The following is a 14588-nucleotide window of genomic DNA, read 5'->3' as shown; positions in this document are numbered from 1 at the left end:
AAAAAGAAAATATATTGATCATTGTTGACATGCCGCAAAAACTGTTGTTACTATTATTACTAAGATAATTTTGTATATTATTAATTGGGAGATTAAATCCTCATAATTTATAGGAATAGCCTTTTCAATATAAAAATTATTAATTAAAGAATCCGTTGGAATACATCCTAAACTTGAATAAATCTTTTGTTGCTTGTGTATAATAAAATAACAATTTTAACTACTATCGATCAGTGTCGTGTTCGAAATTGTACTTTAAATATTAGTCTGATATAAAATAAATCTCAATTTCGAAAACTCACATAGAATGTTTACTTTAATTAATCGCACGTCAGTTACTTTAACAGTGCTCGATTTGTAGTCTTTCGGTTAACGACACATTAACTGGACTAAAAAACGTTTATCAGAGGAACATATCGTTTAACAGTTCAATGCAATCACCGCCCATTTCCACGACGTGTTCCAAACAGATGTATCCAATTCTATACATTTCGAGCTTGCACGGTCGCGCGAGCTTACGCGATCCAATCGTCTACTACTTCTCTACATTTTACATAAATTCACAGATTGAACAGATTTATGAACCAGAGATTATAAACTAAAGTAAAATTTTTTTTCTGTATTATATATTTTTTGGAAAAATAAAATATCTATGTTAGTATAAAATTAACGATTTAATTCTGATACATATTCATATAGCTGTGAGCATGGCGATGCATGAATTTGTTTTATTTATTTTTTTATAAAGTAAAGTGATCATATATGAAACGAAAATTTTTATTGACACGTAAAATTAATGAAACGTATAAAGTAACATTAGGTAAAGTTAAATTAGATAGGCATTAATTATAAGTTATTTTGGATTATCGTATCGGGAGAAAACTCATGAATTTTTAAATATTGCGAGGTTATAGTTAAATAAATTTTCTTTTCATTTAGAAAGCGTTAATTAACTCAGCATATGCACATTTTAACTGATAATAAGGAAAATAACGAATACGATCCATTGTTCGAACGGGGCAAACAAAGTTGCATTTAGCTACCTCTAATAATGCCTATCGCGAACGTAAGCGAGGGTGCTCTAATTATCTGCCCCTCGATGAGATGCTTTCTTAAACGCATGTAAACAGCTTCATTACTACCCAAGCGTGCTATAAAATATCTTCACGAGAACGGTTGGGATGGCCAATCACGAGTTTCGTACACTCCATCGCCCTGTCTCTAAATATTCATGTTCTTTTCACACACTGATTCCGATGATTTGAAAATTAGATAAATCTTTAAATATATAAAATATAAGTACAAACAAGAGCTAAGAATATAATTTAAAAAAAAACGAATATCTGTATACTTCTATTAAAGAAAAGTATCATATCTATATTTTTTTATATATTATAAAAATGTAATATTGCAAATATTATTTAGTTGCAGAGAAAAGTATCGCATTAATGATCACAATAAAAATATAAAGTTTTATTAATACCTTCTTTTATTAAAACCAGGATGTTTTCCATTAAAATATTTTTTAACAAACTATTGGAGCGAACGATGAGTATCGATAATAGCAAAGTGTGCTCCTAGCGTTGCACTCTCGAAAAACTAAATTATTTTTCAGAATGCGTTGTATTCGAGGATGAAACGATAATTCCGGTCGATTTATTCTATTTCATGTTTCCTATGCTTCACGAACGCGTTTTCCTGGATCAATTTGTTGCTTGGTTCGCGAAAGATTATGAATTCCTTTTTCTCTAAAAACTGAAAATTCAGAAGTGACTTTCGTGGAAGTAGGGAACCGGCATTGAGAAAATATCTTTGCCCTCTCGCCAGATGCTATCCAGCTTTTCCGTATCGCCGAGTAAACGACTTCGAATTGGTCCTGCGTTGTATTCCACATACCAGCAAAATTCTTGTTCTTATATTGGTCACTGGCAACTCGATATCTTTGCTTATACATACGAATTTTTAAAGATCGTATCATTTTTTCCAAAATAAAAATTGATCGATATTAAAGATCTATCGATTAAATTAAATCCAAGCATTCTTTTTTACACTCATAAATTGAATATATCTATCTATACTTTTTATTTCTTTTTTTTTTTTTAAAGGATTACCATCGTATTTGTGAAACATCAATTTTTTTGTAATAAAAAATTCCATTCAACAATAAATTTTATTACCATTGACGATTCGAGTAATTATGAGTAATGTATCGAACATGTATGTATTCGTTACGAGGAAAAGGCCAGCGGTTATGCAATTTTGGGAACATTATTTTGCGAAGGCTGCACGAAATGTTGGGCGCAACCGCATATTGGCTAGTACATGTATATATATGTAAATGCGTAATGTATATCTATAGTTTAAGTAAAAATATACCGCGAAAATGGAACTTCGATTTATCATTCCCTTTTGCAAGATAATTCAAAGTATTACGCTGAAGTGAAAGAAAAAGAAAAACATAATATCAGAGGTTCCTAGAAATTACTTTCTCGATTTTTTTTCTTTTTCTCTATCGATTTTATTTACTATCCATTGTTCGTTATCTTTGAACAGAACAGCTACGGTAAAAGTTACATTATCGATAAGAGACTTTAAGAGGAAAAGTCGTTTTCCATTAACATGGCTTACATCTTATAGGAAGCACCTACGATGATTTTTTTACTTCTTCTTGCAATCATAGTTTTCCGTTTGAGTAAAGATTTAATTGAAATAGGTTGCGTTTACGCGAAAAGGGAAATGCCTCTTGAATTAAATTCTTTAGACATTTCTTCGAGTCTTGATCGCCTTACGTGGTTAAGTATCCTCGAGAATTTTATCGTATTGCAGGAATTTAAAAACATATCACTATGATACTAGAAAATTGAAATGTCATGGATGCGACAGTGAAAAGGATTTCAGAGGTACTTTATTACGTGATTTAAAATAAGTACGAATACCATTTTAAATAAAGAATTTACGCTTTCCATTCTATTTACTGAGATATTATAAAGGGACATGTGAATAAACTACATAAGTCAGTATTATTTAACAGCTTTTCGTTATATTATACCATTTATTTTTTAAAGACAAATTGTTGTTATCAATCGCAAATTATTTTAGTAATAAATCATCCCTTCGTGTCTCAGATGTTAGAACTGTAACAATAACAAAATGAAGAATAAATTTCAAAAATAATAATAAGTATCAGATAATACTCTTGATAAAGACTAGCATTTTTCTTTTGTTTCTTCGATTAAAATAGAATTCATTGATCGACTCACTTTTGGAAATGGTACAGGCAGCTTGCCCTTGGGATTGAATGTTCCGTAGCCAGGGAACTGAGGGAACCCGCGCTTCTTTGGAGCAGCATGTGCACAAACTGCCAATATTACTAACATCAAGATCACAAGAAAGTTTGTTAGTTTCATCTTGGCTAGTGATCTATAAAAGGAAGATGAAGATCGTAAGTTTGTAAAGTTAAAAATAAAATAACTTTTAACTTGATAGATAGTATAACATCTACATAACAAGTTTAAACTATCTATATAGTTTACCTACTACTAGAGTACTGTAGAAATTAAACTGATCTTTTCAACGATAATAGAATGACAATGATTGTTATTATTATTACAAAAATTGTTGTATTTTTTTTTCTAATAATATATTCGTCTGAAAAAAATTACCAATGAAAAGAATATATTCACTTGTGTCTACTACGAAATCGGAATTGTACAGTAAAACAGACAAGGATGGTCTTGGAGGTTTTATATATCGCCGCACGTATTTATTTATAAATTGATGTACAATATATATCTATATATGTGAGCGTGGGAGAAAGAAAGAGTAAAATTGAGAGATTAAGACAGGAATAGAGAGGGAGTAACGTAATCGGGAAAGAACATGCCTTCTTATCTATAATACGCAGCTCTCAAGTCAATGTTGATGCACGATGACTTAGACTATTTTTGTAATAAAAAATATAGAATTGCGTCATTTCTCTATTCGCAGTATGCATGTTTATGTAGCAGCAATAGTAGTAGTCGATAATAAACGGCGGCGTAGGCAACGGGAGTTACCATTAAAAGTACACACAGAGTAAATTCCTTTATTTTCAGTTGTGGCTTTTTCGATGACTTTGCATACCACTTCGCATGAGTAAATCTATAATTCTCAGTGGGAAAACACAACGCGGTGAAGTACCTTTGAATCTTTTTCCTATGATTGCAAGTTTATGGAAATTACGTTATTGAATTAATTAATTATTATTATTGTTATTACTAAAAAGATAATTACAATCGTAGTTATAATATGGTGTGCGTGGAAAATAAACTTATATATATTATATATTTTAATTTTTTACTGTTTGAAAAGTTCCAAATAAATATTCAAATAAATTTAAATTCTTGTAATTTACCAAGGAAAGAAAATATAACGATTAAAAGAGCCTTTCATGTTAAGTAGTTTAACTGTTTAGCAACAATCAAACTAGTTAAAAGTCGATGTAACTTAGATCATGCGAACAGAACTCTCTAGAAAATGGTTCCATAGTTGTGTATAACAGAAGACATGCGCTACGTTAGAGGCAAAGAAGATAATTAGACTTAGGAGTTGGATCTGTACATGAATGAACGAAATTTGTTAGATCCGAATTAATTATAATGAATACCATCGTAAGAGACATACATAAGCATAGGTACATATATACTTATAGGTATATTCGGTTTTGACTTTTCGCAAAGCTTTTCCAAGGAGCATTACTATAGTGAGTGCGTGTAAAGGGAGATGACGATGAAGTGAATGCTCTTGAAAAAGAGAATCAAAACGTCAAGTATCATTATACCATTTTACTCCCTTGAATTCTCGAGATGCAATTAGAGACCCGGCAGACATCAGCGCCGGCAAAGAAGAAACAAACTTTTTGATAGAGCAAGTGGTAAAAGGAGGGGACTGGATAAATACATACAAATATACATACATACATACATACATACATACATACATACATACATACATACATACATACATACATACATACATACATACATACATACATACATACATACATACATACATACATACATACATACATACATACATACATACATACATATATACATACATACATACATACATACATACATACATACATACATACATACATACATACATATAGATATACATGTGTGTGTGTGTGTATGTATATACGAAGAAAGGGAGAAACAAGAAAAGGGGAAAAAGACAGAGTCAATTCGCTTTTGTCGACCATATAGCTTTTCCGATTTTGTACGCAGTCGAGCTGTCTCTCGTGCCGCTTTGCATTATTCATGTTGGCCCACTTGCACGCGTACCAGTTTCCGGGTCCGCTCTTCTTCCCTTGCTCTCAGTTTCCGGTGCTTATCACATCATGGTGCATTAATACTGCGTGTACAGCATGCATATAGTCTAGCTCGATACGTTCATTATTTTATACTCAGCGTTTTGTTTTGATCCCAATCGAACGTTATTATGATTTTCACAAACATATATATATATATATATATATATATATATATATATATACACACACACAAGTATTTACATAAATGTCGCAAATATATAAATGTATATTTAATTATTATCAAATTAATTGCTACTTTAAGGAGAATCTATGAGGATTTTTTAACGATTTTATGAGTTTCAATTCTTTGCTTACAAAACGTTTCGTTGATCGTTATTTAAATTCAAAAACGTGTTTGGTATTAACCCATAAAAATTGAATTATCGTCGGATTTGTTTGTCGAACAACGTCATTAATATTTCTTTTAACTTTTAATTTTGATAGTAAAATAATTTGTCGGTGATCTACGCGTATAATCAGAGTTATAAATTCTTTCATAAAAGTATGCTACTTTTATAGCTTTTTTTCTTTAAGATAAATTATGGAAGTAAGAGAGTTATAATACGAAAATATGACCTATTATCATTCTAGTATTACGTGTAGTAACAACCTTAGTTACCGTAGTAACTGAAAGGACTTTCTTGTATTCGTGATAATTATAATAAAAGATTAAATGCCAATAGCAATTATCCAACTTTTCGTAGTATGAACCGTAGTAATCTTCTCTCCTTTCTCGTGTTCTCTTATTTTCTCTCCCTTATAATTACCAACTAATCTTTAAAACTCTTTTCTCTTTTCAAGACGTCTCATCAAAAGCATTCGTATGTAATTAAGAACTAAATCATCAAAGACAATCATTGATATAATCGTTCGAGTGTGCTTTCGCGTTTCTATTCGATGCGACGGTTCCTATTACAGAGTCATATATTTTCGTATTTAGACTAATGCTCCTTTCGCCGTTTATTTCGCAAATAGTACGTATTTCTCTCTCTTTCTCTATTCTTTCTTCTTACTCATGAACATAGGTATGGGAAACACACACGCAAATATCATCTCGGTAAGATAATAGTCCCTTATCTCGCGTTGTTTCTCCCATGCGGCAATATGGTTGGATCTAATCGCAATTCATTAGACTAAAACCGCAAGTAGGTGGTTATGATCTATACGAAGAGAGCGCATCGAAAGCAGGCGCAATGCATTCTAGAAATGTTTATTTGATATTCACAGACACGTAGTTGATTACATAAATGATGATTTTTGATGGAAAGGGAGAAGAGGAAAGCTGCTTAGAGAGATCGAATGGGTTTATCCGATATTTCCTCTTGTTCGATTCTCGATTATACCTGTATTATACAAAAATGTAAACGCGTAAGTGCAATTATTATATCTGCTTTTCTAATTCGATGAATTTAGCTTACTCGAATTTGTTCATTGAACTCTCTTGATTTAACTCATTGAACGAACTTTTCTTCATATTACTTACTCAGGAGAATATACCACGTTTCACAGCTACGTTCTTACGTTCCATATATGTTCATTGAAACAACTGTGAAACTATTTTTCTTTTCCTTGATTCTACTTAACGACGAAGTTCATCGCCATTGGCTACCAAGCACTTTAATAAGTTCCCAACGTGAAGCAGAGATAAGCTGTCCGAAAGATTTATCATCGTTTGAACTGAAACGTGCTAGAGACGAAGAAGAATAAGTTGGGAAATACTGATGTTAGATGAAGATGGAGATGGATTTTTGCGATTTTGCAAAGAATGTGACGCGACCGATTGTTTGTAGTTCTCCTAGGTTTTCACAATATAACGTACGTTAATAAATAAAGGAATTGGTCCTTTGAAATGAATAGCCACGTCAATAGTTCTTCTGTCATTTTCGTAGACTTCCGAAAAATTCGAGATCGATCTTATACAATCGAATAGAAGAATTTGATTTAATTCTTCGGAGTGACTCGTTTAATCAAAAACAATGGAAGCGATTACCACTTCGCCGATTTTTGTGCCAGTTCGTCGGAAAATCGACTGGTCAGAAATGCAATATATTCGAGTATCGATTTCTTCTTCTCTCTGTCTCTTCCTCTATCTCTCTTTGGCTAGCGCATGCGTTTTTCCTCTCCTTCTTTTTCGTTATTGTCTACTCTCTTTCCTTTTTTCTTCTTTTTTTTTCAAAATACGAAGTGAAATACGAGGAAGAGAGAGAGAAATTAGCGGCAGTAACGCATCATAGACCATGTTGAAAACGCTATGGACGAACTCTTTCAGTGTATTTCAAGCTTTTGATCGTTTCTTTGTTTGTTATTTATCCAGCAGCAGTTTAGAATTACGTCGCTCATTTCTATATAAAATATATTTCATATACACCATGCGTTATTTATTTCTTGTAATTCTAACTAATTCTAACTAATTGCAAATTATTTACGATTAATGACAATTATTTATGAAGTATATAAGTAAATGACAGAGATGGCTCGTTTGAAATTCATTTATAACTTACGATAAGTATTTTTGACATTGTTTGTGTAAATACCGCCATTGTTTTAGAGAATAATGTATCTGGAGTTTTTTAAAGGATATAAAAGAATTTAAAATAATAAAAGGAGGGACCATTCATTTTTTCAAAAGATTTCACTTATAGAATATAAACTGTTTTTCTAAAATATCGTACGTTTGTTAAAATAGTTTGATAATTTTTTATAATAATATATTAGTGTATTTTAAAAAAAGTGATATATAAAAATCTCATTTCATTTATCAAACATTTCGTTTAAAATCACATTGCGTTCGTTTATTCGCGTTGAACGATTCACCATATGCGATTCAATAATAATCCATGAAGCTGTGAATTTCTCTTTCTTTTCATTCTTCAAAATGTATTGATTGAAGATTTTTCGCGCTTCTACACATTCTACCATACGTAAACCAACCATGCGTTATCGTAGAGAGTCCATCCTTTCTATCCCATTCCATTCCTTCTCCTCTTTTCACAAACATCGCTGTCGCCATTGCTGACCTCCCGGATTCTATCGTTCTGCGTCACTATTAAAACAATTGTGAAAAGCTTTTTGTTTCGAGCTTCAAATCTGTAAACTTTACAGAGAATAGCAATAGAATTTACTTCCAGATAATATTTCAGAAACGAGTATTGTAAAATTTTATTCTATTCTCAGCGATACTCATAACTCGTACCATTCAAACCACCAACAAAAATCTACTCGAGCGTGATTGAAATATTATTTATTTATTCCGTTTATCGAAGAAAAGATAATTGAGCTTTTGATTAGTGATAATTTTACTTATATCAATAAGCTAGAGTACATTTTTTTCAATTTCAATAGAGACGTTTGGAAATAAAGAAATATATTTACGAAGAAAATTGCAGATCATGTGCATTCATGCAAGATGAAAATTGCCTACACAATATTATCGTCTTTCCTTATTCATGTTTGGAAGTGAGTGGAAGATCGCTTGAATTTGGATGCAATAAATCCCTTCTCCTATCCCAACGCATAACATGTTCATCGAGTTAGATAGGGAAAGTCAGGGATAGAGGGGAGGTCACATCTTCTGCAGATAATAATAATTCTATTTCTCTTGTTTGAAAGCAATACGTCCTTCGCAGATTTACCTACCTAGATTAATGTCTGTTTGGTGAACGTACCGACTCGAAATTTCCTCTCACCTCCCATTCTCTCCCTCTGCCCCTATTCGTGTCTCTCTCGTTTTCCGTGTACACAATCCCATGCTAGATATAATTGTACCCGTGCGCGTTGCTGAGTATCGCCATTTCTGTTTTACTCCTCTACGCGGATCAATATTAACGGTGATATTGGGTCTCGAAATTGGTGGCATCGGACCGTTCAACAAACAAAATGAAATAAACAAAACTATAGCCGAACCGGCACGAGGTTATCCTGCAGACCAGCGGTTATCCTGCAGCGGTCGAGGATGCATGGACGCGTCATGTTATTTTATGTGTTTGCGATCAGCAATTCTGTAAACATTTTCACGGTACCGACGCCGCTGCATGCATGTAATATACGTAAAAAATTGTAACTGCCTCCTTGGGGAAAATCATGGAAAAAGATTTCATGAACAATTACTGTTCTCGATAATGCTCGAAATGTTACTTTCGAATTAACATTTTGAAATTTTTCTTTAATAAACAATTAAAACAGAACTTGCGATAAGAAGAAAAGATACGAGCAAGAACTGAATTAAACAACTATTTGTTTTATATTAGTCTTTTGCTTCATTTGAGTTTATTGATGTAGACATCAATCGATATATTATCCTTCTAATCGTATAAAAATTTCACGAATGTGATGAAAAGAATGCTGGTAAAACATATAAGTGTAGTATTCCATAAATAAATAATGTTGATACTGATAATGTAAAGATACTGAAAGATATATTTAAACGATATACATATATGAGACATTAAAAAAAATGATGCAGTAGTATATATATATATATATTCTTAAACTAACAATAAGTAAATCATGCTTAATCCAAATATATTGAACAATTGAACATCAGAAAATTATAATTTTCAGAAATGAAAAAAGCAAATAAGTCACTATGACTGTCAAGGTTGAAAATCATTTATTATTCTATTAAAGTCAATATTTGGTACATTTTAATTAAGCATTTTTTATTTAGTCCATTCAATGAGTATTGTATGCCTTCCAAATCCTAAATCCTTATTTCAACAACCTGTATAACGATTGAGAGTGAAAAGAGTAGCAGGAAAACGAGAAGAGTCGCCGTTATTCGTTTAAGCATTATGTAGAAAAGAGGGGTCGAGATGGTATACAAGTGGAAAAGCCGTGTCAACTGTGTCACAACTACCAACAGAGCTGACTGTTGTGGCAAGGGTGGTAGATAGGAATCTAGAGGGTGAAAAACGGTACAGGACTGCATTTGACTTTCGTATCACAGTGAAGTAGTCATAAGCGTTTAAATGACTTCTTGTTCGCGAAGCACCGTCTGTAGTCATTCAACCTTATTCTTGAAACGAAACGAGGGTGGAAAAGAGCAGCACGTTTCTCTTCGAGCTTCAAGAGTGTCGTTTCATCGACGATTTTACAGTATGCGTTCTCATGATCATCCTCTAGTTTTTTATCAGTGATGTCGCGTCTAAAAAGACCATGAGAGAGAAATACATAAATAATAAGAGAAAGAGAGAGAGAGAGAAAGGGAGTCAAGTAGAAATATTTTACAATATTTAACGATCGATAACGATGACTAAGTTTTCAGCTATTCTCGATAATCCATGTTATTTTTACTCCATATCGTCAAACTGGACTCACATAGTGATATAATACAGGATGGTATAAATGAGAAAAAAACTTAAATAGCGTAGAAGGGTTTACATATATTTGTTGCTATGATTAATTAATTGTATTACGGTGGTGATAATAACTTTAGGTGAATTTTGTATTGAATTAATTTTATTTAAAATGTTGTGCTTAAAATCAATAAACATCCACGGCTAGTGTACGAGTTTATTTACGTAATACATGAATAAATGGTATAATACATAAAGCCATTCATAGAAAACAACAATGACTCATACAAGGATTCTAGAAATATTTAAGGACAAACGTCCTTCTAGAACGACCGAGTGTAGAATTCTCGGAAATTAAGACGCTATTGCGACAAAGAAATCCATTCTTATTTATTTTATTTGTTTTCAACCTTGGACGCTGTCGCGAGTCCTCTGGCAAGGACGTGTGAATGAGTAAGCAAATGGGTATTAACAATAAGAGTACGGCGTGAAGACCGAAAGGAAGAAGCAAAGCAGTTAGTTGGTAACAGCATGTGCTACAGTTCAGATCGTTAACACTCTTAAATAAAATTTTATTCTATTTTATTCGTAAAATCGGGGAAGGGCATCGTATTAGTTCCGATAAAGTTTCGAATCGGCGTCAGTGATAGACCGAGACAAAATTTGTAATTTTTATAAGGAGTTGAAATATAAAAAATATAAAAATATAAAATCTCAACTTCGAAAATTCATACTGAAGTTGCCGTATCGGAAAGTATTAGTTCTCGTATATAATAAATCTTCGACAGTATTAGATTCTACTACGTAAGAAATACGTATGCGCATATATATGTAATCGGTTTATATTCTTTTTTAATTCATTTGTAGAGATACTTGTGAAAATAAGAAAGAGAGTTCAAATGGTAGCGAATGTACGAATTCACGTATATGTTAGGTTATAAGGGGGAAAGAAAAAGAAAAGGAAAGATTTATACGATGTCGTAGATACTCACATGAGTAGATAGTGTCCTAGGTCAAGTCATTAAATCACAAAGGCAAGCGGACTATTAGACTATATAATAGTACTATTAGAGAGTAAGAGAAAGATAGAGATAGATAAATAGATAGGTAGATAGAGAAGGAGAGAGAGAAAGAGAGAGAGAGAGAGAGAGAGAGATAAAGAGAAGGGTTGGAAGAAGCTCCAGGAGGCTGCTGAAACTAAAACGGTTGAAGTCGTGGTGAAACACGGTCGAAAAGGATGCTGCTGTACCATCCTCGACGTTTCGACATTCGACGACGACGACGATGAGGATGAGGACGAGAAAGAGGAAGATGGTGATAGCTGTGTGAAGAGGGAATGAGAGGACGTAGTTATCGCTATAGATAGTACTCCGTTGAAAGCCTGTCCTTGCATTCCTTGCTAACCTCGTTATGTCACCCACTCAACTTAACCACTAGATCGCGTATATACTACGAAAGTCAGAGAGGGAACGAGAAAGAGAAAGAGAGAGAGAGAAGAATACAGATAGAAGAATAGAAAGGGTCATGAAACATGTACATACGTGTGTGTGTGTGTGTGTGTGTGTGTGTGTGTGTGTGTCTGTGAGAGAGAGAGAGAGAGAGAGAACGAGAGGATGAAAGCGTGAAATGAGAAGAGAGTCGGGAGAAAGCAAAGTGCGTTTCCGGGCTCACGAGTGCACTCCTTGTCGTCTATGAAATGATGTAAGAAGGTACCACGCTGTTATCAAAAAAAAAGGTAAGTGTAATATCCATTATAAAATAAATAATATATTAAGATCCGAGTTCTAAATATTTTAATTTGTTACTTCGATAAGTATTTCACAAAAGAATAATTTATTGGTGAAATTGGACAAAAACTGTTTCGTGAATAAGAATCTTGAAATTTTTAAGAAGGTTAATAATCATGTTTAATGAATCAAATAGTTGGGGATATTCAGATTGTTGGTTTTGTTATCTATAAATAGATTATAAGCTATATGTTAATTTATGTTAATGATACGTTTTAGAAGGAAGCATTATTTATCGACAATCGTGTTGTAAACATTCCAGAAAATTTAACCTCGTAGCTACGGTCGAACATGATGATAATATTAAGTTAACTAAGTTGGCGAGAGAATGTTAATGGCAAGGGAATTATTACGAACACCAAGATCATCGACATACATAATTCTCTACGACGTTTCCCGAACATCGTGATACTTAAGCCAAAGTATTAGCATATACATACATAGCCATACGTAATCATACATGTTTAGCATATAGTACCGCTGCGAATACGTTAAACATTGCCGTCGCGTTTAGCGTGGCGAATAATAATTGCGTGCACGTGCGCGCTAGAAGGTTCGAAGGCATAGCCAGGAGATCAGCGCGCGTGCTTCGGAGTAGAATCGAAATAGGAAGAACGCGAAATCTAAATCGATGACGTAGGTTAGGATATTAGAGTGTCCATAGAGAGATATGTTTATACGTGCAAAATAATTTATAATTCAATTCCCGAAGGTAGCATACCCTCTAATTATACGTCACTTCGTAGTTGAACAACATTCCCAGTGGCAATTAGCTACTGTTGACAAACGCAATTTCGTAGATGTAACTTTGTGGTCGTAGAGGAATGGAAGAGAGGAGGTCGAGGAGGAGAAACAGAGTTGGTTATAGTGAAGGTAAAGAGGAGGCAAGTACCGGCTCGTGATATGCTTCTCTACATCGTGGCTAGTCTAGGCATCGTCAAGTGAATGCGGCATTCTCTATAGAGAGAAAGTACTCTTCGTGTCATCGAAGTAGATCGAAGCAGATCGAAGCAGACCCTTTCTACGCATCTTGTACGGATGCACTTGTTTACTGATAGAGAGATGCTACGCTGCATATATGTATGCAGGTACTATGTCTTCTTCGGTACTGTACTCTCTTCTCTCTGAAACGCCGACTCTTCCGTTCAATCACGAGGCACTTCCGTCCTATCCCAGAGGACGACTTCTACGGAAACTCGGACACTCTGGACACATTGATATCATCTTCGTGGGCATTTATAGCCTCTAATGGAGGAACGTCCTACTTTTAGGATATTTTTAGGTATTCGTGATATGAAATTCATTTTCGATATCGAGTGAGATTTACCGCTGTCTCTGTCCGGTTTCTGTCGAGCAAATAATTATTTATCATGTTATGTAGTTTGAGTTTGAAAAATTTATTAAATATCCTTGATTGGACAGATATGTTATAGAAGATAAACTAAATTTTTATAAGTAAATTTATTTGAAAATTCACGCGATATTTGAATAAAATTATTAGTTTGGAAGAATAACATTTCTATTCGTACGTTTCTATTCGTACTTTAGGAATTATGACAATACAATACCAAAACTGCATTTTGCAAAATATCGATGGATTTATAATCTGTGATCACTCAGATACGTTATCTATTTAGCAAAGCTATGCTTTTGATCCTCTAGTAATTCTAATTTATTATTTATGATTTTACTCTCTTGTTCTATTTGAAAACAAAATGGGCAAGTTTCTACGAAATGTATCTTTAACATTTTTAACTTTACCATACTTTACCTATTTTATTTTTCTTGTGGTTTTTCACGTTTGGTGAAGCCCCAAAAGTACCTCTGAGATTGCCTCTTCACAAGAAGTATATACGCGTAGTATGTTGAGAACACTGAAGTTGTTTCGAGTTTCTCATTTACATCGTCCTAAATTTTCTATTTTATAAAGTCTTATTCTGAAAGAGACATAGAACATCTTTAGAGTAATAAGATTTTTTAGAGTACGGTCAAATAGCAGTACATCCATTGGTGTCTTTGTTCATCTAAACTAATTTGAGAGTTCAAGTGTGGTATGATATAAAAGCAATTGACGTTGATAGAATTTTCAGGCGTACTCAACGCGTTATCCGGTTCTCCTCTCACGCATGTCGTAGCCAGACACAGAAACAA

The 14588-nt window shown here is 33.3% G+C and overlaps 1 long non-coding RNA gene across 3 annotated transcripts; it reads right to left on the bottom strand.

Annotated features, from left to right (window-relative positions):
• Positions 1-3020: 3020 nt before the first annotated feature.
• LOC127063426 (uncharacterized) lies at positions 3021-3757 on the bottom strand. Of its 3 annotated transcripts, none has more exons than XR_007781346.1 (3): positions 3663-3757; positions 3261-3420; positions 3021-3134 (listed from the first exon to the last, which is right to left on the bottom strand). It is a non-coding gene; the product is annotated as an uncharacterized LOC127063426 (long non-coding RNA). The 3 variants fall into 3 exon arrangements; XR_007781345.1 differs by having other exon boundaries at positions 3534-3741; XR_007781344.1 differs by having other exon boundaries at positions 3538-3733.
• Between the last annotated feature and the right edge of the window lie 10831 nt (positions 3758-14588).

The sequence above is a fragment of the Vespula vulgaris genome, chromosome 4 (assembly GCF_905475345.1).
Source record: "Vespula vulgaris chromosome 4, iyVesVulg1.1, whole genome shotgun sequence".
Taxonomy (NCBI): domain Eukaryota; kingdom Metazoa; phylum Arthropoda; class Insecta; order Hymenoptera; family Vespidae; genus Vespula; species Vespula vulgaris.
Note: the sequence above shows the minus strand (reverse complement) of the source record. Positions and strands in the feature narration are given on the sequence as shown.